The sequence below is a fragment of the Trachinotus anak genome, unplaced genomic scaffold (genome assembly GCF_046630095.1).
Source record: "Trachinotus anak isolate AG129_WGS33_773 ecotype Australia unplaced genomic scaffold, CSIRO_AGI_Tana_v1 ptg000010l, whole genome shotgun sequence".
NCBI lineage: Eukaryota > Metazoa > Chordata > Actinopteri > Carangiformes > Carangidae > Trachinotus > Trachinotus anak.
In genome coordinates, this window is record NW_027273861.1 from 1261383 (window position 1) to 1288346 (window position 26964).

Consider the following 26964-nt stretch of genomic DNA (forward strand, 5'->3'; position numbering starts at 1 on the left):
GGAATTTGTTTTAAGAGACTGAAAGATACTGAAAGAAACACCTTTTAGTCATTCTGAAACCCTATAACCTCTATGTTGTCTCAAATGACATGGTCCCACTACAGAGAACTGAACCTCTGACATGCTCCATGACAATTACGCATGTAGGAATTTCTACCCCTCCCAGGACACCTGATATGCATGCATAATCTCTGTGAGTGCAGTAAATGAAAGGACTTCACAGTGGATGTAGCTATTTCAAGGCTACGCAGCCATACACCTGAGAGAGAGAGGGGGGTTCCCATGCTTTTTTTTTTTAAAGCAGACTATTCACTGTGACTCAAACAGTAAAAACACTGACATTGGTTATTTAAGTCTCCCACCAAACAATGCTGAATCTCAAGGAGAGCTGTCGCTGCAGCTGATTGGCTGTCAGCAAAACTTGCAGAATAATGGCATGCTGACATGTCCACTCTGTCCACTCCTCTCAGTCATCCTGGCCTGTCTTTTCTTTTTATCAGCTCTCTGGGAGGACAAATATCACTGCAAGCTGGAGATTGGAAAAACAGGTTTTAGTAATGTGACAATATAATCATAAAAAACAATATTATAGAACTTTTAATGCTAAATTACCAGCCTCATACAAAAAATCCATACCATTTTTTTAATATGACAGTCCATCAATTGGCTTAAGCTTAAAGGCTTCACAGCTGCCACCTCACACAACCTCTAATATTCAGCTCAGTCTCCTCATTGAGCACTGGAGTAATTGACTTTCACTTCATTCAGTTGAGGAAGTGGATTTTCTTCACACTGAAAAAGGAAGGACTTTGCCTTAAAAGGCATCTTATATCAAATCCATGGAGAATCCATTGAGAAGGTAGACTGCTACTTTATCATGTGAATTGCATTTTCAATTTACACTCTGGATGGAGTTAACAGTAAAGTGAATGGCTCCAGAGGTGAGTCCCAGAGCTGTGTCCCTGTTGAGAACGGTAAAGCTTTGCTGACAAGGTAGAACAAATCCTGTTAGCACTGATAGTACTGATATAGTGGTACTGGATGCCAGAATCATATCAAGTTTAAATATGAAAATCTCTAACCAAGACATGTCCACATTTAAAGAATAGGAGCTCCCTTTCTTAAAAAATCCTGTTAGTTGCAGGCCAAGTAAAATGTGGCTAAATGTGGCTTGTGTCAAGTTTGGCAGAAAGAAGTTACAAATAAATGAGCTTCACTTTCAGTAGCCTTTGCATTATAATTTTTTTTGTAATAGTTGCTCTCAGAGCTCAACAACGGGATAATACCTTATTGTACATCATAATAAGACCTATTATATACGAACCCATGATTCAGATCCAATTGTGACTGTAGCATATAGCTGGAGAACAGTGAAAAATAGACAGAGGTCTAAGTAATAACACAGGCAATTATGCTTAACTATGGCATTGCATAATAATAAAAAAAGAAGACATGCCATATGAACAGGCTTATTATTATAAAAAGGTAAGAAATTATTTGTAAATTTTTTTGCCCTGGTAACAACTTAATCTGCCAAATTTAACTTATATTTCACATATAAATCTCATAATCTGTCCAGGAGGTCAGCTACCATAGCATTCATGAACGCACAGCACAAGATCCAGAATGCACAATCACATTGACTTCACAGCAGAAACTCGCAGGCAGCTACATGTCCACAATCTCCCAGCTTTGCAAAGTGATGGGCCCCAGGGGCAAACTACCATTGCAGCTACCACCATCAGTGACTGTTGCCCAATCCCAGAAGACTTGGATATTTTGTCACAGCCGCAGGTATATGGTGCCTCAGCCTTTCAAGATGATATTGACAGTGTGTCAAACTAAAAGCATAACAGTCAAGATTCAAGCCTCCTAGAGGGACGACAGCCCCATCTGAGGATATATGTGGGAAGCAATGCAAAGTTCTGGAGTTGATGAGAGCCTTTCAACTATTATTTTTTATATATATATGATATCTATTTTTCGATTCTATATAATTATTATCTATCATTCTTTTTTAATTTTTAGTATTTGATATTGTCATTTTGCATTTCTTTTGTGCTGTTCACTTTGCTGCTATAACACTGCAAATTTCCACATTATCAGATTAATAAAGGACCGTTTTATCTTAATATGACCACACCCTCAGGCCCCCCCTTTTTTTTTTTTTAAATGGGAACCACTACCCCAGTCTACCAATCCACAGACACTGACCCCAGCCTCCATTTGACATTGAAGAGGTGTGTCAGCCAAGACATCCCTACAATATCCAGAGCCTTCAGCATCTCAGAGTGGATCTCTTCCATTCCTGGTACCTTGTTGATGAGGAGCTTCTTGGCTACCTTAGCAACCTCTGCAAAAGCTATGGGCAAGGCTTCCCCTGCGTCTTCAGACTCTGACTCCGCCTCAGAGGACATGTTGGTTGGGTTCAGAAGTTCCTCAAAGTGTTCCTACCACTGGCCAAAGACATCCCCAGTCCAAGTTAGCAGTTCTCCTGCTGAAAAGAGCATGGACTAAGCCCTGCTTCAAATTCCTGAGATACTAGATGGTTTGCCAGAACCTTCTTGGGGCCAACTGAAAGTCCATCACCATGGCCTCTCCGAACACCTCCCACACCTGGGTTTTAGTGTCCATGACTGCTGCTGCCACATCCGCTTTGGCCTGCCAGTAACTGTCTGCCGCTTCAGGAGACCCCTGGGCCAACCAGGCTTCCTTCTTCAACTTGATGGCTTCCCTCACCACCTGTGCCCACAAGCGTATCCTTGGGTTGCCATCACAACCGGCACCGACAACACTTTGGCCACAATGGAGGCTTAAACATGGCACATTCACATTCCACATTCCCAGCCTTCCACCGGCAGGATGAGGCCTCACCATTCACCCTCACTAATGGGTGAATAACTTTGGGTTTTCCAGGTCTGTCTGGCCACCTCCCCAGCCATCTGATCCAACTCACCACCACCACTTAGATGTTAAAGGTACAAGCAGGCGGGCCTAGACACTGTTCCATAGTTGGCCAACCCTCCTGCAGCTTTACAAAACGCTGAAATCATCTCAAAAACTTGTCTTGAAGTCCAGTCGAACCTAAAAAGTAAAAAGTAGTCCACCTTGTAGCTGTAGTCTGCCTTGTAGCTGTTGCACGTAGCTAGCATTCTGAAGGAGATGGTAAGAGAGATAAGAGAGAGGTAACTACCTGAACCAGGTCATAACCTTTATTTTTCTCCACAGCCACAGACAGAACTTCAGCATAAACAGAAACATTATATAATTCTTGCTACATTTGATTTATGGTGCTTATATGTGCTTTGGTGTTCTGCGCCAAAAGGACAACAATGATATTTTCCTACTTGGAGAAGTAGCTGTGCATGCTTTCTATTTGGTGAGCAGTTCTCCTCCTGCTGTGGCCTAATAAAACTGGGATTAGTAAGTAATGTCACTGGGAACAAGTGGGATTAGATGGACACACAATGTCCCTGTGCACAAGATACAGGCTTGACCTGGCTCTGGCTTGGCTCTGGTCCTCACATTTCTTATAATTTATGATCTTGTAAATAGTTCATAACTAATCAATACACGTATTAACACCTTATAAATAACCAGTAGCTGCTTGCATCCTCGGTGCAATGGTGTAAAGAGACCTGGCTGATGAGTTCCAGTAGACTTGTGCACATGGAACTCATTGTTCTCCTGAGATAGTTTTGGCTCCCGCTGTGCCACACATTCCTGTTGTAATGAAGCAGTCACAGCTCTGTGAGCTAAGGAGGAAACCTGATGGTGGGGTGGATGGGGTTGGAGGTGTAAATAGAATATAGGTCTTTATATAGGTAGACTGAATTTACAGGCCTGAGGGCTGTCACAGAGGTGTGTGCAAACACACAGACACAACTCAACTTGAAGATCTGAAACCCACAAGAGCTTTGTTCATTCGGTGATTCTGTGTGTTGAGTTCGACACTTACAGTAAAGATTTTTCAAGTAGAGTACAGACAGGTAGAGAATGCCCTCAAAGGCAACAAAGTATTTCCAATTGTTTCAGGTTACAGTAGGGAACAGCCATAACCAAATTAAAGCAATAACATAAAGCACTGATGGTGTTGCTGATCTGGGAAATAGGAGGCTGTGTCTACACTTGTAGCCTCTGAGCTGTCACACCAGCATTAGCAAGTCCATTTGACTTCTAACAGCCTGATGCCATTTGGAAGTAACCCATCACCTCACTGACCAGTCAAGCTCCTGAATGTCACACACACTTACTCTAACTGTATGTGAGCTGCAACAGTATCAACCTTTTAGTATATAAGGACCATATGACAAAGACACAAAGTGCGCACCCACCCACGTTTCACCAATGAGTGTGCTTGCATTTTCATCACAATGATAACCTGGTGAAGTCACAATGACACAGTGACACAGCTTAGTGACGAATCAACGACAAACCAAACAGGCAAGTGAATGAGTGAAACAGCCACCGACACCTAGTGTAAACAAGAGCAAAAAATACGAAACAACCAAAAAGCACACAGCTGTGATCACTGCTGCTGGACAGACATGCCCACCTACATGAATCAGGAGGTTTTCAGTGAATGCCACACCATGTTACAGACTGAATAAGGGAACAAATTAGCTTTCTTCCAGCTTTTGGACGAATCTGATGGCATGCAAAATTATAAATACTGGGGAGACAAAGTTCCACGTTCGACACATGGGGGAACATGACACGGGTTATTTGGAAACATTCCTATGGTTGTTTCTGAAACACTATTTCCTGTTCTAGCCCTCCTTTGAACAGCAGGTGGATCAACCAAATCCAGATAGCAAGATACATCTGGCCTTTACTTGGGCCACATGCATGTGTTTCTTCTGGCCCAGTATACGCCCTGGTTCCATGGCCCAAGTCTGGCCTATATATAGCATGATGGTCAGATGCTACTCCAACATCTGGATCAATTCTGGCACACACACAGAAAATCTTCTGGCCGTCAGTCAACACCAGAGGATAACAGCCGGAATCTACCCAATGTAGAAGTATATGGGCCAGACTCAGGCAGTGGAACCAGTGTGTATACTGGGCCAGAAGTTTCATTTTGCTATGTGGAAACTTGCTTAATACTTAGATTTGTACAACAAGTTGTTGGAATTTGGGAGGTTGGAAGGGTTCCTCTGCAAGCCTCTGTGGCCTACAGACAACCATTACAATCTGACAACCGGTCAGTTGATGCATACTGATGGTAAGGTTGCCAAAGAACCATTCCAATTCTAGTTTATTCAAAATTGATCAAATACTTTATGTAATATGAAAAGTTTTGCTCATTGTGATGCCCAGAGAGAGCTAGCGCCAACTCTGCAGCACCCAGCTCTACTTCAGCTCTATTTCGTTCTGTTCAGTCTCACTACCCTCATCCAAAGCAGGCAGCTGTTCAGTGAAAAAGCTCTGATAAACTTATCTAGATAAACATCTCCTAAATGTTTATCTAGAGTGGTGGAGACAAAAGCTGAAAATTGGACTTACACTTGACAGATGCCATAAACACGACTCCAAATCAGTGATAATGTTGCTCTGTTTCTGCTGGTTGTGAAAAAAGACTGTTATATAACACATCCACTTTAACAACTTGAAGGCACTATATGTAAGAATGTAAAGCAATTTAAATGTTTTAATCTCCTTAGTATTGCCAATGTGTGACTGTTACCTAACCTCAAAAATGAGATTTTCCCAGATTTTCTCAGATGCCTACAACAGCCTGTGGATGGATTTCTATGAAAAAAACTCAAGTGAATTTTCTGGGAAAATCCAAAGATGTCTCCGACACTCCTCTACAGTGCCAACAATGTGCAACACTATACAAATGACCTGCTTCCAGCTCAACACGCACTCCAACAAAAAAATCCAGCACAAAAAACAAAACTATTTCATCTTGTGAAGCCCGTCTGGCCAAACAGGAACATGACCATTGTTGAAGGAACACTAGGGTCAACATCACATTAGTCATAACAATAGTCAAACTATAGTCTCATTTAGCCATAGCTCTGATTTAGCACTGTGTCAGTAAAATATAATCTAGAATATAGTTTATAGTGAAATTATAATAACAGTGTAACTTCAGTTACCTCATTTATCAACATGATGCTGGTCAATCACATTCGGTATCATGTAGTGGGACTGGCTATTGGTGGGATGGTGTACAGTCAAAAATCCTTGAAGTTTTTACCACCCTGTTAGTATCTTTACCAGCACTCTCAGTGTGCCTGTCATGCATCTAAAACCATAGACCATACACCAAGCAGTCATTTAGAGTGCTGCAATGAGAGGAAACATGTAGAGAGAGCAAGAGCGATGCAATTAAAGATCCTCCCAAATGAAAACCAACTGCAGTGAATCAATGGTCTCATAAAAACAGATTCAGACAGCCAGGGATTCATACGTCATAGAACCAGAGGAACCAATCCTGTCAAGTTGTGGGGACGGGAGGCGGGGCTACACACACCTGAAACCTTGTCAGTACAGAGAGCCAGAGTTAGCATTAGCACAACCTCTAACACTGTGCCAGCCACTGCAAGCTACAAGCTAACAAACAACATAAACTAATAAAAGATGCTAACTACACTAACTGTTCTGATCTGTCTGCTAGTCTCTTCTAGTCTCAACAGACTCCTCATCTGAGTCTGGGTCTGACTGACTCTCAAACATGTGGTTGATGTTTCCTTCATCCATCTTCATACTCTCTGCTCTTTCACCTTGAGACCATCCAGGTTTCTCAATCAGGAAGTCAGAGTAGATGAGCTTCAGACCAGTTTTTCACTTTTTATGTTAGAAAACCGTGTTAAACAATATATTAAACATAGCAGTCATGCCTGAAGAGGAATTTTACAGAAAGGTCTGCATCCAGAATCTAATCCTACATCGCACACTGTGATTATTGGTACGCGACTCAGGCCGCCTGCTGCTTTAAAAATGTTTCTCTGAAAGATAAATCTGTTTCTTACTTTCCTAATTCAAATGACAAAATTTAAATATCCAGCATTTTTTTTTGTTAGAAGACAGACAACAAAGTTTAGGATCTAGAAAGCTTGGGACATTTAAAAGTTGCATGAGTGTATTTATGTTTAATTGTTTCCTCACCACACCTCAAGAAAATCCCTCATGGCTTTACTGAGATATGGTGTTCACAGGAATGCGACAGACAGATGGATAGACAACCCAAAAACATAATGCCTCTGGCTCTCGCTGTTGCTGGCACAGAGGCATAAAAATATAAAGATGGGTGAATATTATATCAGCAGACTTACCATTTTGATGACCAACTCCTAACCTCAACAATACAAATAGAAGGTGAACCTCCTCTTGTTGGTCTGTTCATGATTTAGCCTGGTATTGCATTGGACTCAGTCTTACCAATATTTACCCATTTATTTTAGTTGTGTTTATCTTCACATTTGACCAATCAGTGACTTGTCAACTTGTCAACAGTTTGCAGCTCTTTCCAAAGCATTTTGCTGTGTTTTGTTTGTTTTTTTGTTTTGTTAGTTTGACTGTAAAAGGGTACAAACTATACCCAAAGAACTAAAAGGAGAACCAGGTTCCCTGTGGGAAAAGAGGGTACAGGTACTGAGTCTTTGAAAAAGTGTTTTGGGAGCCTGGGATCAGCCAGGGAAGGAGAATTCTCCCTCTAATAAAAAACCCTGAAGAAGGTTCCACAGATTACTGCCTCACATCATCTTTACAATACACGCTCACAGTTTTGAAAAAGGTTTGATGCATTTGCAAAAGAGAGTGCCAATCCGATTCCACTGTGTATTTTACTAATTTTATGATTTAATGTTCCTTTTTTTCAGTATCAGAGGCTCACATCTTGAAATGTGGCTGTTAAGAGTATCTTAAAACATCTCATTGAAACTTGATGATGCACTTGAATGATGTCGAGGTTCGATAGAGAAAGGGATCATAACATCCATAAAACTTCTCAAACCACTTCTGCGGAGAGATTTCAGATAGTGTACCACTTTACCTGTGGAGAGGATTATGTAAAGTAAGAACCACTCTGTGATTCCTGTGGTTGAACTGAGGGCATGTATTTCAGTGGTCAGAGTACTACCCTTGTTATTTACTGCATCTCTGCTCTCTTTACCCCAAAGCAGCTGGAAAACAATTATCAGCTTTTGGGAACAGTTAACCGATGTCAGTCTTGACAGCCATTAGAGTCCAACTAACCGCTGAGCAGACTTTTGGCATTCAAGCAGTGTCACAGCATTAACCTCTGGCCAATGGCACCTTCAGTAATGCCAACATTTCAACACAGTGGAGTGGGTAGACGTGTGAGGCTTGGAACAAAAGAGAACACGCCTCTCTGTGCTATGTAACTTCTCAAAGGCAGACTCTCCCCAACTCTATCCATCACTTTAATCGAGCAGATGCCTGAGTGCCTCTCTGGAGGAGCTATATGCTCTTAATAAGATCTTCCTGGCAAATTAAAAGAGCGAGAAAGCGCCTCAGTGTGAGTAGAGAGGACCAGTGCAACACTAATTAAAAGCAACAAACAGCTCCCACATGTGCTGTGTATTCTTCTAATGGGCCGACATTTAGTTGAACAAGTACACGTGACTCTCTGGTGGAGGTGGGCGATATATCGAATATACTCGATGTAACATGGCTTGTTCCACGTTAGTGAATGACTATATCACGAACATTGAGTATAAATTGTCACAGAATTGTCTCAAGACACTGGCATGAAGTGCACTCTGGTGTTTCACTCCACTCGTTCTTCCCTTTGGCACTCTCGCCCATCCAGAAATCTCTCTTGTCTGCGTGTGTAACGTAGGTGGGGTGTGTGTGTTTTTGTATCTGGAGTGGAGGGAACTGGAGAGAGTGAAGAGAGAGTTACATGTTTAGAAACAGTAACTGAGGATGGAGGCAGATAAATTGCTTTAGAACACACTGCCTGCCTTGCATGTGCATGGTGGCTGCGTTGCTGCTACTGCATACCGCATACACACACACACACACACACACACACACACACACACACAGAGACAGAGAGAGAGAGAGACAGAGGGAGAGCACATCTGTAAAATATAATTCTAACCAACCTTGGGTTTCTGCTATGACCATGTAGAACATGTGGCCTGTTCTGTCTCTATATGCTGTTGCTAAAATGGTTAAAAAATATATAATATTTAAAAATGTTTTCATGTCTGTCATATTCATATAAAATCCAGACATTCAAACTATAGTGGAATGTGTGTCCTTGTCTATTTTTTGCATTGAACAGCTCGAGTGAAAAATAGGTGGGATGCCAAATCTCCAGCTCAAGACGTGATAGGCTAATTTCTTTATGCATTAAAGGGTTAAATCTTGCATTTATGAAGTACTTCAAAACATCGCAATATATACCTTGTATCACAATATAGCCAAAAAATATTGCGATATTACTTAGATTTAATTTCTGCAATGTAGGTTTGACACATTATTTACAAATTGACATATATCCATGTATCCATTGGTTATTTATCCTTGCTTTTCACTACCATTCATCCTCTAGTGATCATCAGTACCATCAGCAAACTTCACGAGTGTCCCGAACAGCTTCTGGAGCCCCGCACAGTTTCTACAAGTCTCTGAACTCCACTGGAGTGATGAATGGCATTCTTCCAAATGATATTCCCTCAGTTGGTGTCTTGATAACGACAGGTGGAGAGCTGCCCATATAGACCCAGGTAAACTGTGTGACTTTGGCCTGTCCCAGACAGACAATGTGGTGAAATCTTTGGTCATCAGTCCAAAAAGCCAGTTCTCACACTATGACTGCTACACACTGGCACGTGGCCGCCGACAGCACAGACAGATACCACATACTGCCTGCTATGTACCATTTTTGACACACTCTCTCACACCTCTTCCATTCCCTAGGTATCAGCACACACCCTGCCAGAGGACTGACCTTCACTTTTTTCATCTAGAGTAACTTGTTGCAAGATTTATTTGCATATCTCATATATCGCTGCCTGCCTGTGCTATTATAAGTATCACACACACACATCAGCATGCACACACATACACATTACTTAATATGCTGCTAATAGGAGCCTTTTGAAGTCGAGCCTTTGAAGATACATCCCCTGTCTCAAAGGCCTGTGGATCTTACTCCCAGGCCACAGCTGTACACCTTACACCTTTGGTGCATCTGCAGAATTTCCAATCAAATGTTTGTATTTTTAAATGTGTGTAATGCAGAGCCTCCCCCACCCCCAAGCCTTCCCTGCACACACACATACACAGCCATTGCACCAAAAGGCTGGTTTCAGTCTATTGTCAGCTGGACATGTTTTCTTGTTTCCATTGTTATGACAACAGAACAAGTTTGAAACAGTGACTGAAACGTGGTCCATAAAGACGACATGTAAACCAGCAGTCAATTCAAGTTGCTGCTAAAACCCTGATTTTATAACCACAACGCCGTCTGACAAAAACACCACACACATCAGTTAAAGTCTAAGACTGAGCTGTGACTTCAGCTGGATTTACTGTAAAATCATCACTCAGAAAGAAAGTTAGAAGACACGTTTTTATTTCTCATTTTGTCTCTGACACAGAGCACATCCTCTGTCTGGGATCCACAACAGTGTTCAACTACTGTTTTTCCTCAAAGGGTGACCGGGGCCTTTAATTACCTGACCTGCAGAAGGTAACAGACTTTTATTAGAGGCAAGTCTTTATTTCTAACTCCCTCTGTTTGATATGTAGATTTGGTTGTACCAGTATTTTAGTAGGAAGCCTTGTTTACTATGTTAAATTTACTGCATTACATGTTAATACAAACTCTTATTTCTCTTATTTCTTAACTGGGCTTTTATTGCTGTGCTGCAGTGAGCTTATTGTCACATTTCCTGTTGCTGGTGTTTCTGTTGTTTATGTGTCATTCAGATCTGCTAGTTTCTCTAGCAGTTAACCAATGGCTTCTCTCTCTCCCTCTCTCTCTCTCTCTGTTCAGTGTGCCTTATGTTTAGTTCTTCCTCTGCCTCCTTTAGTAAGAATGATACATGTAATGAAAGTAGTTTGTTTGTCATAATGGAGGTGAGGCTCAGTGTTTTGGAAGCGCTCCATAACGCTGCCCATAACAAGAGGTGTAGCCCTAAGCCCCCAGCTGGCATCCCCACACGGTTCAGTCATGGACCAGGTTTATACCCAGTCTGTTAGAAAAAGAAATCTCCAAATCTAGCGCCAAATGTTGTTGGCAACACTGCAGCCTGTAAACACCCCTGATAGATAATTGCTCTTTCATTTTGAAAAAACAACGACCAAGGGTCAAACTCCAACTCTTCAACTGACCAATGATGGAATTCTGATCACTCACTCACTCAGTCAGTCAATACCAACAATCAACACCAGTGCTGATGGGGCGAAGAACGTATTGTGCACTAGCTGGAAAAAAAACACTTTAACAAAGTGGAAAGTAACAGCCGCACCAAAAAGTAGAGAGATTTATCAACCTCCACAACATCCTTTCCCTAACCTTAAACATACTGTTGTTGCTTGTGCAGATAACAGAATCAGTCAATACTGAATTCTGCCAATATGTCTGGAATATTTCACCACGTTAATTCAAACGTAAAGGGACAACATTGTTAGTGGAATGCAACTGGATCGGACCAGAGCCCATCTGGAGGTGGTCTGGCATTATCATCATATCATGTTCTTAAGAAAGAAATCCAACCAAAATCCAGAGAGGTCAATTGATTCTTTCTGCTGTCTTAAGCTGCCTGTCAAGAAGCTACTGATGAGTCCTGGATCTTAAAAGGAAAAATAAGAAGGGCCTGTACAGCATTAGCACTCCACAGAATACTCAAGGGACCCTGCGAAGTGCAGGATAGGGCTTGCCAAGCTAGCACAAGTGCCAGCAAGCTTCTGTTCTGGCTCTGATTACCCTCCTCCAGGAGAAGTAACATTAGGCAAGGGGAAGTAGTTTACAGACGCTGCAGATTTTTAGGAAACTAAAAGGATCATGTTTCCAGCATGAATGGCACTCACACGTATAGTGGGGTCTAAAAGTCTGAGACCACTCTCCTGTTCATGAGAAAGACACTTTATGTCTGTATATGTCTTTATGTCTGTATCTGTGTACATGATTTCCATAGAGGTACATACTAAAAAGGGGTTTTGTGCCCTCAGATTGGAAGCAGCCTATTTGGGATTCATCATTACTTGCAATGGCCTGAGGCTATTTGGGATATAATAAATATCCTGAGGGCTGGACCAGGCTGGTAGCCGGCACAGATGACCACTATGGATGGAAAAAACAAACGGCCCTTGTACACCTCCAGCCCTCTTCAATTCCTCCTCAACTACTGTGGAACACGAACACAAACAGAATGTCAGGCACACAATGTCAGGCTGTCGCATTTGAAAATGCAGTAACACCATAAGCTGATTTGTCTTTCTCTGTGTATAGGAGTGATGCAAAGGCTGTGTAACTATGAGTATGGATGGATTCATATGATTGGGGTCCTTGGGCACAACTTGGCTTTTGGGACCACATAATAAAATAAAGTAATAATGCAGGACCCATTTTAGTTGACATTTTGGTTTTTTGGTGAGAATTTCCTGACAATATTAGTTACAGTAAACACAACACCACAACAAAATAAATGAGAAAAATAATGCCTGATAAATGAGTGCAACAACAATTAATGGGTTAAATCCTCTGGTGAGCTATAAATCTATTCTTATATTGTAGAAATCCAAGACAAAGAAGTGTAATTCAGCCTTTACTGCTGCAATCCCATGGGGATCATTAGAGTGTCATTCTGTTTTGTGACACCACTGCAGGTACCATCCTGACAGATGGCCTCCACAGCATGATGAATAAATTTAAACAAAGTGCCAACAAGTTAAGAGGTGACTTTATTGAACACAGACAGGAGTGTACTTGAAATACTCTGTGAAGCTCTGAGTGAGTATTTAGTCTAAGTAGATAAATAAAGGAATTCTCATTGTCATCAGTGCAATAGTGCAAACTGGAATCTGATGGCTTTAGTTGCTCCTTTATCAGCCTGCAACAGTCAGGCACTCTATTTATTGTCTGGGTGTAGATGCATGTGTGTCTCTGTCATTGTATCTCCCTGTGCTTCTGTGTACTGTAGGCTACATTTGCCAGTATGAGCTTGTGAGCCTGGAAGCTGAGTGTTGGGCCTGTTGTGGGCAGATAAACAACAGAGGGAGATGGCAGATATTTGAGAAATCTCCTTGCTGCAGAAGCCACTTCAGCAGTATTGACCCTACACTAACATTGGGAATTGGGGAAGGAGAAGCATTCCCTACAACACTTCTCCTCTGCAGACAACCTTGAAATTACATTTCTTCTGAACTAAACTGCTATAAATGTAACGAGGACATATTGTCAATTTAATTTGTTGTTCAATTATGTTGATACTTAACATATCAGTAAAATGTTCACAAACACTTTCTGATCTGACAGGACAATATCCACATGTAGTGACTCAGCATTATTGAACTGCTTTATGGTTCTGTTTGAATGCTCACAGCTCTTGGTTATGGAAAGAGCCTGGTCTGGATTGATACAGAAAAAGTTCACAGTGATTTCAGACACAATGTGTTTGTCTATGAAAACTACCATCTGTCCCTGAACTTCACCAGAGTACTTTTGTTGTCCAAACCACAGATATGATTCTGGATGCAAATCCCAGTCTCTGCTGTGACAGTTGTGCACTTTGTATGCCCACCATCCACCCCAACATCTCCTGGTACCTCTGCTACTGTTAATAAATGTGTGGCTTCATTCATTCAAAAAATACTTTGCCTCTTAACATAATCCAGGCAGCAGTTAAGTTTCCTATTAGACAGATGCGCTGTTGTAGTTTCGTTGTACAGAAACTATATATATACAGTATAATAATTTCTAGAGACAGGGTTGCTGCACACCACTGCTCACTCACAGGTTGCAGTTTTTCCTTTAACAACTACGTGTGTGCACACATACACTGTATGTGCTGGTGTGAGATTGGGTTTGTTGAAGGGCATGAATATGTGCGGTAAACCTCCAATCTGAATGTGTTCAGTCAGGGTTTGAGTGTTCAGTGTTCCAGAGCCAGAGCAGCGGGCGAGCTGGCAGACCTGAGCTGTAGCAGTAATTGGCATTGCTGCTTCAAAATGAAGGAGGATTTTCCCCCTTTAGAAACCATTAAGTGCCTGACGGAGCTGCTATCCATCATTCTGAGCAAGCTGGTTTTGACAGATGGAACAGGAGATCTCCTATAATTCAACCAAGTGAGGCTCAGCACTGCAGGCCTGTGCACACAGCCCCACAGCTGCTGCACAACCACATTTAAATTTACAACAACATTTAGATTCTTGACAGACGACTAAATGGTACATTTATAGGACTTGTTTAAGTCTCTTTGGTAGGGCATAACCCCATGACTGATCTGTGCAGCAGCTTGTTATGACCCATAGTTACGTTTTGTTGTTAGGCGACCTCTAGTGGCTATAGTGATTATAACTATATTATTTGAATTAAGCAAAAGTTGTACAGAAGGACTGAAAAAGTGTGGCCGGGGTTTTTCATGAAATAGCTCCAAAGCACAGAGGTAGTATGGCTTTGGTTATTAGTGTCCAAACTAGAGCTGCAACAGCTAATTCAATTTACCAATTAATCGAAGAATTTCACAAAGATATTTATGGTTCCCAGAGGATGAGAACTTCAAACAACCCACATTAGTGTGCACCACCTGTCTGCCTTTGACCCTGAAGGTCAGTTTTCATTTTTCACATCACAGTCTGTGAGTCAATTGTTTGAGTGGATCAATGTGCTGCTCACAGCTCTACAGTGAAATCAGGTTTTATCCATTTGAAATGGTAAAATATTTTTGGTTCACAATGAAACTGTGTTGAGAGGTTGTCTTTCAATGTGGCCCAGGACTCATGCATTCGCACTGTCAAAAGAATGTGGCCATATGTGGCCACCTCCAAAATCACACCTGAACTTAGAGCTGTCTACTTATGATCGGATCACCTGAGGTCTAACATGGCCTGTCCCTTCCCAGGAGATTTAACCACCATTCTTGGCTTTTATCCAAAGCGACTTACAAGTGAAGGACAATAGTCAAGCTACATTACAGTGGGAAACCTTCGTGTAAGTATTAGGTACAACATCTATTTAATAAGTGCTAGTTAGACATGTTTAGGTTTTTAGGAAAGAAGGTGCTCTCGGAAGAGATGAGTCTTCAAGAGATTATTGAAAACAGAGAGGGACACCCCTGCTCTGATAGAACTTGGCAGCTTGTTCCACCATCAGAGAACCACAGATGAGAACAATCTGGACTGAGATTGCCTTGTGTGCAGGGACGGCATACCAAACGACATTCCCTGGAGGAATGCAATGGCAGAGAAAAGCACAAAGCTTACTGATTGAGGTGCAGACCCAGAAGTCACTCTGAAAGCAAGCATTATTGACTTGAATTTGATTTGGGCAGTTATGGGTAGCCAGTGTAGGTCAATTAGTGGCGGAGTCACATGTGCCCTTGTGGACTGATTGAAAACCAGCCAAGCTGCTGCATTCTTGACCATCTGTAAAGGTTTCACTGAGCACAGAAGAAGACCCACCAGGAGGGCATTACAGTAGTCAAGGTGAGATAACCATGGCCTGGACTAAGAGCTGGGTGGTGTACTGAGTCAGGTAAGGCCTGATATTCTTGATGTTGTATAGAGCAAAGTGGCACGACAGAGACGGATGCAATGTGGTCGGAGAAGGATAGTTGGTCATCAAACATGACACCCAGGTTTCTTGCAACCTTAGATGGGGTAAGGGATGTAGAGGTGGTTTTGAGATCAATATATAACAATATATAACGATAACGACACCACAGAGAACAGAACTGATCGTCACTGTGGTCTACCCTTTAATCGGTCTGAACAAAAGAAATCACTGACAGATCACAGCTCATAGCTTTCAGCTGTAAGCTGATCGATCAACCAATTTGTTATTGTGGAGGATGCTGCATAGGATGCTCACTCTGTGCTGTGTGTGTGTGTGTGTGTGTGTGTGTGTGTGTGTGTGTGTGTGTGTTTACACCAGCGTCCAGCCAACTCTAATTGCCAAGGATAGGTAACCCAGAGCAGCCCCCACAGGGCTCCTGTTACAGCTGCCACACCAGGCTCCTCTGTCCAGACACAGAGCAGCTGCCAGTAAATGTGTGCTGACACATCAACACACTCACACATTTACTGAGACCCATCAGTGGTGGAGCATGCCACTGATAAACCTCTGGATATAGCGTTTATCCAAGCTGCTTGTCTTTCTTAGCTGCTGAAATTGTTGTCACATTAATAAACACTTCACTGACAGATGAATCCAGAATTGAAATCCCAGATATCTGTACTTTCAGTAAATGTAATATTTGCAGGTTAAAATGTCATTTCAGCATCACCACTAGAGAGAGCTCACATGTGACTGAACAGACCTTGAGAGCAACCAATGGTTTGAGAAACAGGCTGGAGGCAACAACACATAGTGAAGTCTAACAGAAAGCTTGTTGTGCCTTTCAAGTGTTGTATCATTAATGCACTAGTGTGATTTATATTTAACAGAGATGCAACAGTTATTGATGTATTTGAGTACTTACTGTTGCACTGTCCCTCCATGCCTCATCTCTGAGGTTCACTTCAAGGATCTTTTAAGGTAAATGTTAAAATTACAGACTGTCAACACTAAATAAGAAAACTATTTTTTTTAGCTCTGAGTATTGTCTTGGAGGAGTGATCACTGCACTGGAAACTCAGTAAGAGAGTGTCCTGCAGCTAGATCTGATATAAGACGGACGGGGGATGGGGATAAACAGTGAGCTGTGGTTTGGTTTTATGATCAGTTTTTTAAAGAGATAGATACAAACTTTATTTGGCATCAAACCCAGACCATGGGTTATATATATTAATACATGCAGATCAAAGTGTGCCTGTAGCACACACGAAAGTACTGAAACCTGGTCAGATTTGGGATAGTGCTAACTTTTCACTTTTCTTAACTACTACTGACTTCAGTCATTTTTTGTGCAGACACTTCTTTTTTTGATGTTTGCCAACTGTAGCTTTTTGTAAAACAAAAAAAGGGTTTGTAGAAAAACATGCTGATATCTATCAATTGTTTTAACCAATTTGTTTTAGCCAATGATTTACTTTAACTACCACTACTACTCAAGTACAAGACTGCAAAATGTTGATGGATATTCAGATCACCTGTGGCTGATGAAGTCCTCCATCATCTAGATTAATATGGTAGGAGGGGTATCATTAGGAGGAGTACGAGATGGCCAAGAGCTGAAGGCACAAACAGGCTTAAAACATCAGCCTCCAACCAAGTTGTTAACAAATGTTGGTGAGCTAGACGCCTCAGCTGGTGAAAGATCTCTCCACAGAGACCCATGTCCACGTGGCACCACATCTTCAGCACAAAATAACACAGCTGCAAATTGGAGAAGCTGATGATACAAACTCAAAGACCCCCTGGTCTTAATGTGTGATCACACTTCAACTGGCACTTTAAATGTTGAATGTGCTCAGACATCAGCTGACACTTCGACCCCTTAACTCTTTTCAGCACTTAAGCGATGTTGCAGTATTTTGCCCAAAGATACTTTGACATGCAGACTGGAGGATCAGGGATGACCTGCTCTACCTCCTGAGCCAAAGCCACCCCAACAGTGACCACAATACCACCAGATCCACACAAATACCACTACATTCAACAAAACATTCTGTAAGTGACTAGAGGCATCAAGGCATTTCAATCAAGTGATACTGATGGTGTGGCTTGTTTGATTTGGTTAAAGTAACATGATGGTCTTCACACTGACATGCAGCACGATACAAACTGCTGGTTTCCTCCAACGTTGACGGAGAGCTGCACGCGCTTCCTGCAGATTGGGGAGAGTGTCTGAAGGCAGCCACGCTGCCTGGCCTGTGGAGCCTGTATGGATGATGGATAACAATAATCATGTGGAACTTCCACCTGTGTGTGAGAGGATGGAGGAGTGAGGCGCAGGGGTGGAGGACTCATGTTCTTGTGATATAACAACAGTCAGACATGCCTGTTCATTCCTTGGCGTCCTTCCATTCCCTCACCCCACAACCTCCACTGCCCTCACTCTCCAATTCTTTGCCCATCCACAAGAGTTCAGGTCCTGGCCTTAGAGCCAGCCCAAAACACTTCAACAACACCAGCATGCATCAGGCTGCAAGGAAAGGAGGGCATCTGGCTTCAGACACAGAATGCAGCAACAACTACAGAGCTCCTGCTGCTACTGCTAGTGCAACAGATAGTAAGTGTTGCTGCTTACAGCTCTGACTGGGTTTTGTTCAGGAGTCACTGAGAGTAAAAATATTAACCGTCTGACATAAAATTCTCATCACAATGTATAAAGTGTTTCTGAAGTTACTGTGCTCGTTGTTGCTCAGCTGTTATGGAGATAGTTTAGTTGTTATCACATAGCCACAATATGGTGTTTTGGTCACATGGTAACAGGTTGTACATGGGAGAGGGAGGATAAGCACTAGCAATGGGCAAAGGTGTCAAAGGTCATCAACCAGTGGCTGGCTGGAGAAGGTGGAATATTCACACACGGAACATCAGAGACCATCTCTGAACAGCGTCAACTGTTACACCCTCCACCCCCCTCTATGTAATCCCCAGTTATCACCTGATCAAAATGACACATTTAGGTCAAACGATAAAAGTGAACTAAGCCAACTCCATCCAAAGCTTCAGAAACTTGGTGTTTCTGAAGCTTTGGATGGAGTTGGCTGCAACTTCAGTGCAACTTCTGGTGAGTATTTTTCATGAGGTCAAGAATTTACCTCTAATCTCAGCTAGTTAACTGTTTCAAATACTTCTGCTCTGCAGTCGGCTTTTCATTTTTACTCACTGCTCATTTTCTTCTATAATCACATTTTCACAAAATTACAAAATGCCAGAAAAAAATAAAAGTCTACATTTACTCCAACAGAATAAGTGGATGAAAACCTACATTTTTTCGTCTGACAAATCTTTACAAAAATTAGGTTAAAATGGATCTGACATGAAGGAATAAATATTAGTGACATTTTTTTTTTTTTTTTAGTTCTTTTTAATGTTGCAGAAGCCAGAATCATGGACCTCCTTAAGGGAGCTATTGCTACTTAGCTGATGTTAGTATTAACAGCTATTTACCTACCAGGCTAATTACAAATTGTTACAAATCGAACTTCATTCCTTTACTCACCAGAAGCTACCAGCGGTGGAAACAACCCTCTCCAGTTGTCCTGCTACACCTTAGGGCTTGTCTCTCAGTCTGACCCCTTTTAATTCCACACTCTGAAACATCACTTTAGTGAGGGGTAACTCAGAAATCTTAATTTCAATCAATTCCATTTCTTCAGCTCTTACAGTATGAGGAAATCGTTTCTGCACTTGTTCCCTGGCTACTTAAGAGACTGCTTGTTATTGCCAGTAATTCACATTCAATCCAAACCAAGTTTGACCCGAAGGCCTCATTCTGACAAAATGTAGAGGGTGTTGACATTCAAACAAGATGTAGAGGGTGAGGAAAACATGCTCCTGGCATTGAGAAACACAGAGGTATCCCTTTAATGACCTGTATGTCCATACACCTCTGTGGACAGGGTCGTGAGAGAGCCACAGATTCCAGGAGGGATTTGAGAGCTGCTCTGTCTAAAGTTTCATAATATATTGTCAGTGTGTGAACATGAGGCCCTGCTGTATTATGCTCACCATTTATGTAATCCCATCTGTAACATAATAACCTGTACTTAGTCAGAAAAACAAAAGCACAGGGTGGGGGAGAGCTTTAAAAACACTGCATTTATCTGTGGCATTCTGGGCGGTCTGCTGCCTTTCAAATATTTATCAGGTATTCCACATAGAGAGGCGAGAGCGTCAGAGAGCTAACTACAGGGAAACACCAAAATCTAATCAGTAACACGGGCAAACAAGTCAGGTAATATGAGGACGGGCTTAAAGGTGGAGGATATGTTTGACACGAACACATCAAATCAAGATAAAGTGAAGTCTGAGACGAAATGTGTAAGAGAAGTATGTGTGTAAACAGACACAGTGACACATGCACACCTCCACACCTCCACTCAATGGCCACGTTTTTAGGTCCACCTGAAATATAATGCAATTCAACACAACAGCTCTGCCATAAATTTCACTGGCATTAAGTTTAGAACCTCAATCATGTCAACTTTTATTAAGAGTCAACTCCTAATGGCAGCTGATCAACTGACATGATAAAAATCATACATGTTTCTGTTGTATCTGTCTGTGATGGTGATTTCTTTTCATACATAATTAATAATGCAGCATTGTGTTTGAAGCTATTTTTGACTGATATTAACAGGATTTTTTCATTACCCTGAATGTTTATAACATGTTACTAATTGCTTTAATTTTATATTCTTCCTAAGTAACAGCTTTCTTACACCACAGACAAAGAGCAGCAGTTTGACCAACTGACAAATTTACAGGTAAGACGTACTGTTCCTTTAAATAAACCCAATGAAAAAATGAAAAAGTAATAGCGAAATGAAAACAAAGCTATGGACCTCTTATTGGTCTGAACCAAATATATATATATGAACATAAATATATAGTGAGGTAGATGAGATTTCAGGGAGCAGCCTCGCTGCCTCAGTGACCACAGGCTGCAGTGATTCAAAACACAGGAGCATGTGACCCACACTAAAAGTGGCAGTCATGGCTGTTGGATGTATCCTCCCCACATGAAACATACACACCAAGGGCCCCTGACCTGACCCTGGCTCAGGGGCCCTTGGTGTGTATGTTTCACGTAACCCTCCTGGCCTCCCAGCATTGCGGTGCCACAGGTCACTTCCACAGCTCTGTGTTGTCATTCTAATGCTGTTACAGTAACAGGCACCTCAACACAGCCTGAGAGATGAGAGACCTTTTAAACTGTTCTGCTCCGCTGCAGAGTAATTCCCACCCAGAGACTTCCCTCTCTCATTTTACTCCTTCTCAGCTGCTGAAGTTGTGACAGACATGCCAGTCGGCTCACAACACAAGTCTGATGATTGATCCTCCATTAATGGTTAACTGCTCTGTTTCTGCATGGCTGATAAGCTCCACCAGTGAAGACGTTAAGCAGTCTCATGTTGTTAGTGCACACTGCACGGATGTGGTGAGGAGGCACTGTGGCCTTTTCATGTCACATTTTCTTCAGTTTTTCCTTCCTGACTCTGTGATTTTCACCACAGCACCACAGAAGCACATTCAGACAAAGAAAACAAACTGGAATATCAGACTTGGAAGTTTTTGTCTCCTGTGCCGGAAGACAGTTTCTGCCTTCTGTTACAGCCTCTTCCTTGCTGGAAGCTAGAAAGCAGAGGATGAGACAGAGATTTCTGTGTTCGTACAGTTCAGACAGCTGCAGGAGGCGCTTCACACAGCCGTGCTGCAGCCTCTGATTGACTCACGGAGCTTTTTATCATCCTCATCCAGACAACAGAGGTTCAATGCTTCACTGTGTCACAGTTCTCAGTCACACTGTTGCTCAGTGAAGGATGACCTGTTTACCTGGGTGCTGAACTATCAGTCAGCACAGCTGCAGTGGGAGCTGCTGTGGGTTGAGACTGTCCTCCTGACACCAGCTTCACTTTGGAAACAGGACCCACAAAACTGTAGATGTCAGTCATATTACTTCATAATATAAATGATATCATCAAAAACCAACTGATGACCACAATCATTCCCTGACTGTCACAGCCACCATAGTGAGGGCTGTTGGTGGGTGTGCTGTTGATGGACACTATTCTCCCAGCGCAACGGAGATGGAGGAGCTGCTCACTGAAGGAAAATGTTACACAAACATCAGGGAAAATAAGTTTATAGCAAACATTTTAACTGACTTCCTGCATCACACATACTGTACTGTTTAGTTTAAGTATATTGATTAAACCTGCAGTAACAGATTTTTTTGGGTCCTTTTTGGAAATAAGTAATGAACACAACACTGACATATTCACATCCCTTCTAGAGCAGACTGTTGCAGTTACACATCCAGCAGACAAAGAGCACAGTACCATTAACTGTGCCCACCTGATGAGTGTAAGTCCAACATCCACTCTGCTTTCAGCTTTGGGTGTGCTGAGGGAAATATCAGGCTCATCAGCTGCTAAATGCTCCACTGTGTTCAGCAGCTAGGCGCTAACTATCTGCTGAACAGGTAGTGTACAGTGGCTTCGTCAGAGTTATTCACTGCTGAACAGCTGCTGCAGGGAACAACACTATGAGAGTGGTGACGCTGGACCAAAGCAGTACAGTTGCAGCTGTAAAACCAAATCAACAAAACCCTTCCCTGCTTGAGTCATGGCGCGACAGTCCCCACAGGTCAAAGGCTCGGTTTCATAAAGCTGCTGGGTGTGTGGCAGCAGTGCAGCTATCATTCATCTTTCATAATGTGTCATTTATCACTACTGATCCAGCTTGGTTCTTTCAGACCTTTACATCTCTCTCTCTCTGCTCTCTGACCTTTGGAGGTGGGATGGATGACTCCCATGCAGGAGATGAAGAGTGTGAGTGCAGGAAAAGGACTATTAAGAAACTAATTATCTGTATCTGGTCACAGGGCAGCAGGGTGGACTCATGGATGGTCAATCATCCTGAGCTCAGTCCCCCATGAGGCAATATTTGCCAGAGTATCCACCTGCAAAATATTACTCCTCTACCTGCTCCTCAAGCACAAGAAGACCTGGCTCCGGCAGCTCTGAACGTCCACCATCCACCACACCCAGCTCCTCCAGCTACTCTGCTGCCCTGAATAAATGTAGCTTCATTCATACAAAAACTTCTCTGAACAGAATTCAGCCAGTGATCATGTCTCCTAGTTTAGTTGCACCAAAATGTAATTTGAGACCGGGTTGTTAACACACAGACCAGAGACCAGCAGACACACAACAAAACCCTATTTGAACCTGATTAGACTGAAGATAATGTGGATAATTTGTCTGACTAAGCTCCAAGGTTGGGATGGATACTAGCAACAGAGTGACTGTTGCTATAGTTTTACCACCTCTGACCTGTAAAATCACGACTTACAGAGGACACAGCAATACCAGTAAATATTAGTGTGGTTTTATCTTCATAATTATTTTAATCTTTCACAAACATGACGACAATGGACTAAACATGGTGACACTGCAGACTGGAATTATCACTGCTCACTCACAACCTCTGTTTGTGTTCCTGGATTAAAGCGCTGAGTAACGGTGAGAAGTGTTTTTGCAGAACATTAAGATGTCACAGGGAAGGTGACTTTTGACCTCTGACCACCAAAGTCTAATCAGTTCAAGTGAATGTCAGTGTGTTGCTGAGGCATCGTGTTCAAGAACAGGACATCATGAAAACACAATGTCTCTGCACGTCAGTCACCAGCATGGACGCAGGTTGTAACCAATAAATTGAAGTTGTGTTGTTTTAGTCACCACTTTATTTCGAGGTAAAGCTGCAATGTTGCTGATAATCCCTGATAATAATCGTAATAATAGTAATATCAGAGCAGAAATGGGCCCTGCTGGTGTGTTTGCTCCGCTGTGTGACACCTCTCCATGTGCTCTGATGAATATAACAGTGCTAAAATGGGCTCAGTGCTCTGCTGCATGTTGGGTACACCTGACAACTATAACAACACACACTCACAAATAACACAATCTGATAGTGATCAGATTCGATGGGAGGAACAGTCACATCTGGATCATCTGACTGCTGCCAACAATTGAACTTTATAAAGTCTGTAAACACAGCGAGCTGTGACAGCTTGTTTCATTTGCTGAGCCACCCAACTGTTATCTGGAAAATCCTGCTCAGTCTCTGCTACAGTTCTGATTTTCTGATTAAGGCTTTTCCCTGGGGTTTGAAGTGGCTTTATTTAACCAGGCTCTGCACACAGATGCAGTCTCAGTCGAAGAGCAGGAGCCACTTGAATGTACACAGTAATTTTCAGTCATCTGCTGCACTTCTGATAATTGCTTTCCTCAAGCAACAACTGCTGCAGGTGCTGACCAAGACTGACACATTTTATATGTGACCATTTATGATCAGTGTTGTCCACACCAGGCAATTAAATTTTTTTTCTGCCAGAGCACATAGAGAGCTTGTATCTACACAACCCAACTTCAATGTCAAAGTGCCCTTAGGCAGGGCATCTGAGAGGAAAACATGGAAAGAAGAAAGGTAACCTCACAGCGATCGGTTGTTGCCGATGCAGAGTGAGCAGCTGCAGACAGCCGCAAAGAAATCTAGCATTTTAAAAAACATTGATGTTGATTCAGTGCCTATCAGTGCAACCAGCAGTACCACTCAGAGGGCCATAATAAGTGCAGGAGGCTTGTCTGGAGTGATGTGCTTTTGCTCGTCTTGAGTGTCACAATCAACCAAAAGAGAAAAGTATGTGACATTTTGTGTAAAGAAGCAAACAACTCCCACGCACGCAAAGTACCTCTGATCTCTGTCTGCATTGTACTGGCTGCAGCTCCTGCTGTCTTCACCATCTCCCTCCCTTCATCCCCTTAAGCTCTCTCTGTCGCTTTTCTTCTCCTCATGACTAATGCTGCACTCTCATTACCCAGAGTCCTGCTGTCAACTCCGCCGCATCTTCATCCTCTTCCTCTCTCCCTCATCTCTCATTTCTGCCCACTCTCCGTTATTGCTTGCTGTTTTGTATTTCCATTCTTTGACACATACACAGACACACACACACACACACACACAGTGGAGTGGAGCATCACAGCGGAGAGGCAAACCCACAAAATTTTGCCTGGATTGAAAGTAGGTCTCATTATGAAATACAATGAAAGTGAGACAGGAACACAAGCACAGGACTGAGATGACCCAATGTCAGTCCGGGCAGACAAGCCTCAGTGAACTGCTGTCTGTTGTATTTGGGCTTCTGTGAAAAGCGTCATTGATCATCTAACTCTGACAGGCACATGGAGACAAATGACATCTGGAGTTTCTTGCACTGTTTTTCAGAAAACAGTCGAATGCAAAAATCAGCTGCTGCATCCCAGAAAAAATCTGCTTCACTCATCAGCAGTTGATATGTGCATCAAGACACAGTTTATTCTGTGTTTTTAGCCCTGTGCATTAAATATTTGTCTGTGAACAGCGATTATGAGTCTGGCCCATCACTCTCTCCTAACAAGACCCTGAGTGGTTTTACAGAGAAAAAGGCCTGTTTATTTGGTGCAACAGGAGCCGCAGCCCCCGGCTGTGTTTACTGCTGACAGTATCTACATAGAATAAGTATAATGGGTTCCTGAGTGATTTGGAAGAGGCTGCCAGAGAGAAAGCCCTTTTTTGCCTGTGGCTGTTTGTCTATCAATTAGAGTGTCGATTAAATAAATGTGTTTGGCCACTGGCAAAGAACAGAGCTGTCTAGAGACACACCTACAGGAGGCTTCCAGCCAAAATCACTTTCAACACATTCCTGCTCAACAAACACAATCAGAGCTACCGGGCTCTATCTGGGAGTCAGAGATCAAGCAACCAAACCATCTGCTGCAGTGTAATCACTGTAGCAGAAATGACTTGGGTAGAAATACAATGGCAGGAAAAAAATGAAATCAACTGTTTTGAATCAAATCATAACAAAAAGCACAAAAAATAACAGATAATGCATCAACTACTTATCTGAACTGATACGAGTTTAAAGGCCAAATTTATACTTGGTGACTAATTACTATAAGGAACTGTGAAAATCTTACTTTGTCTGTGGCATCACTCCATAGTGGGTCAGGATTTTATAACTGAACTATGACGAGGAGGCACAGTTTTGTCTGATGGTATTGAGCAAAGTCCGACTGAATTACGAACTGGCTGCCTAGATCTTCCTGCCACTTCATCCATGGATCACCTGCTGCATCCCCTTGTCCCATATCGGCAGGCCAAACTCCTCCACCCCCTCCTCCAACCACATCATTAACTGTGACTCTATTATAAAAGGAGCAGACAGAGGAGAAATTCGGAAGTCACCCACTGTTTTCCTGCTAACAGAGATATTGTGGGGAGGATCTTGGCACACCTTTACTACAAAGTATTTGTCCATGTTGGTTGCAGTGATGTCCCAGACCAGATGTCTGCAATTCTAAAGATGACTTCACACAACCTTTTTCACTTGAACGCAGCAGACATCTTCATCTCGGCTCAAATCTCTTCACTTAGAAACAGTGGCTGAACAGCCACCTGGCTGTAGTTCATCTGCCCATTACACAACACATCTAACATATCTTTCATCTATACTGGAACCATGATCGTTCTGTAGGAGGGAAGGTCTGTCGTTGTCTGTACAAGCAGCCTATTAGGACCCATAGTTAGGTGACTTCTAGCTGCTCTAGTGAAGGAGGAAGTTAGATGATGTATTATATAGCGCAACAAAGTCCACATTAGGAGGAGGGGGTTGGGGTGGATGTACGGGTCAGCAGAACACAGGACTCTGACATTAGAGGCCACTGTTTGAAACTGGTTCAAGTATTTTGTTGTTACTTTTTTAACTGTGACTGTACTAGACCCTTTCTTAGCTGTGAGTTTATTTGACGACAAACGTCTTTTGTGTTAGTAAAGAGCAGTGCAAGCTGCCATGGAGCTTCATTCCTCTGGAACGTCTGAGGCTGAACTAGCAATGCAGATGAAGCAGCACCTGTGATATGACATGTATTAAAGTAACACCAGTGCTTCCAAAGCTGATGCTTGCTTCCACTTCAGACCTATTACAACAGCACTGCCTCAGCTGAGGACAGCGGAGGCCACATGCAGCCCATCAGTGCTGTTGATGGCTTCTTATTCATGCTAACTGATCTTATTTAACCCGGCTTGATGTGAGTAGGACAGAAGGAGAATAACAGCTGGTTGTCTTCTTACTGCCTTCAAAAGGTGTCAGATTGGTT

The 26964-nt window shown here is 42.4% G+C and overlaps 1 protein-coding gene across 7 annotated transcripts in view; it reads right to left on the bottom strand.

Moving 5' to 3' along the window:
• ptprfa (protein tyrosine phosphatase receptor type Fa) overlaps positions 1 to 26964 on the bottom strand; it is a 278371-nt gene that overhangs the window by 141633 nt on the left and 109774 nt on the right. The gene's annotated exons all lie outside the window — the stretch shown is intronic.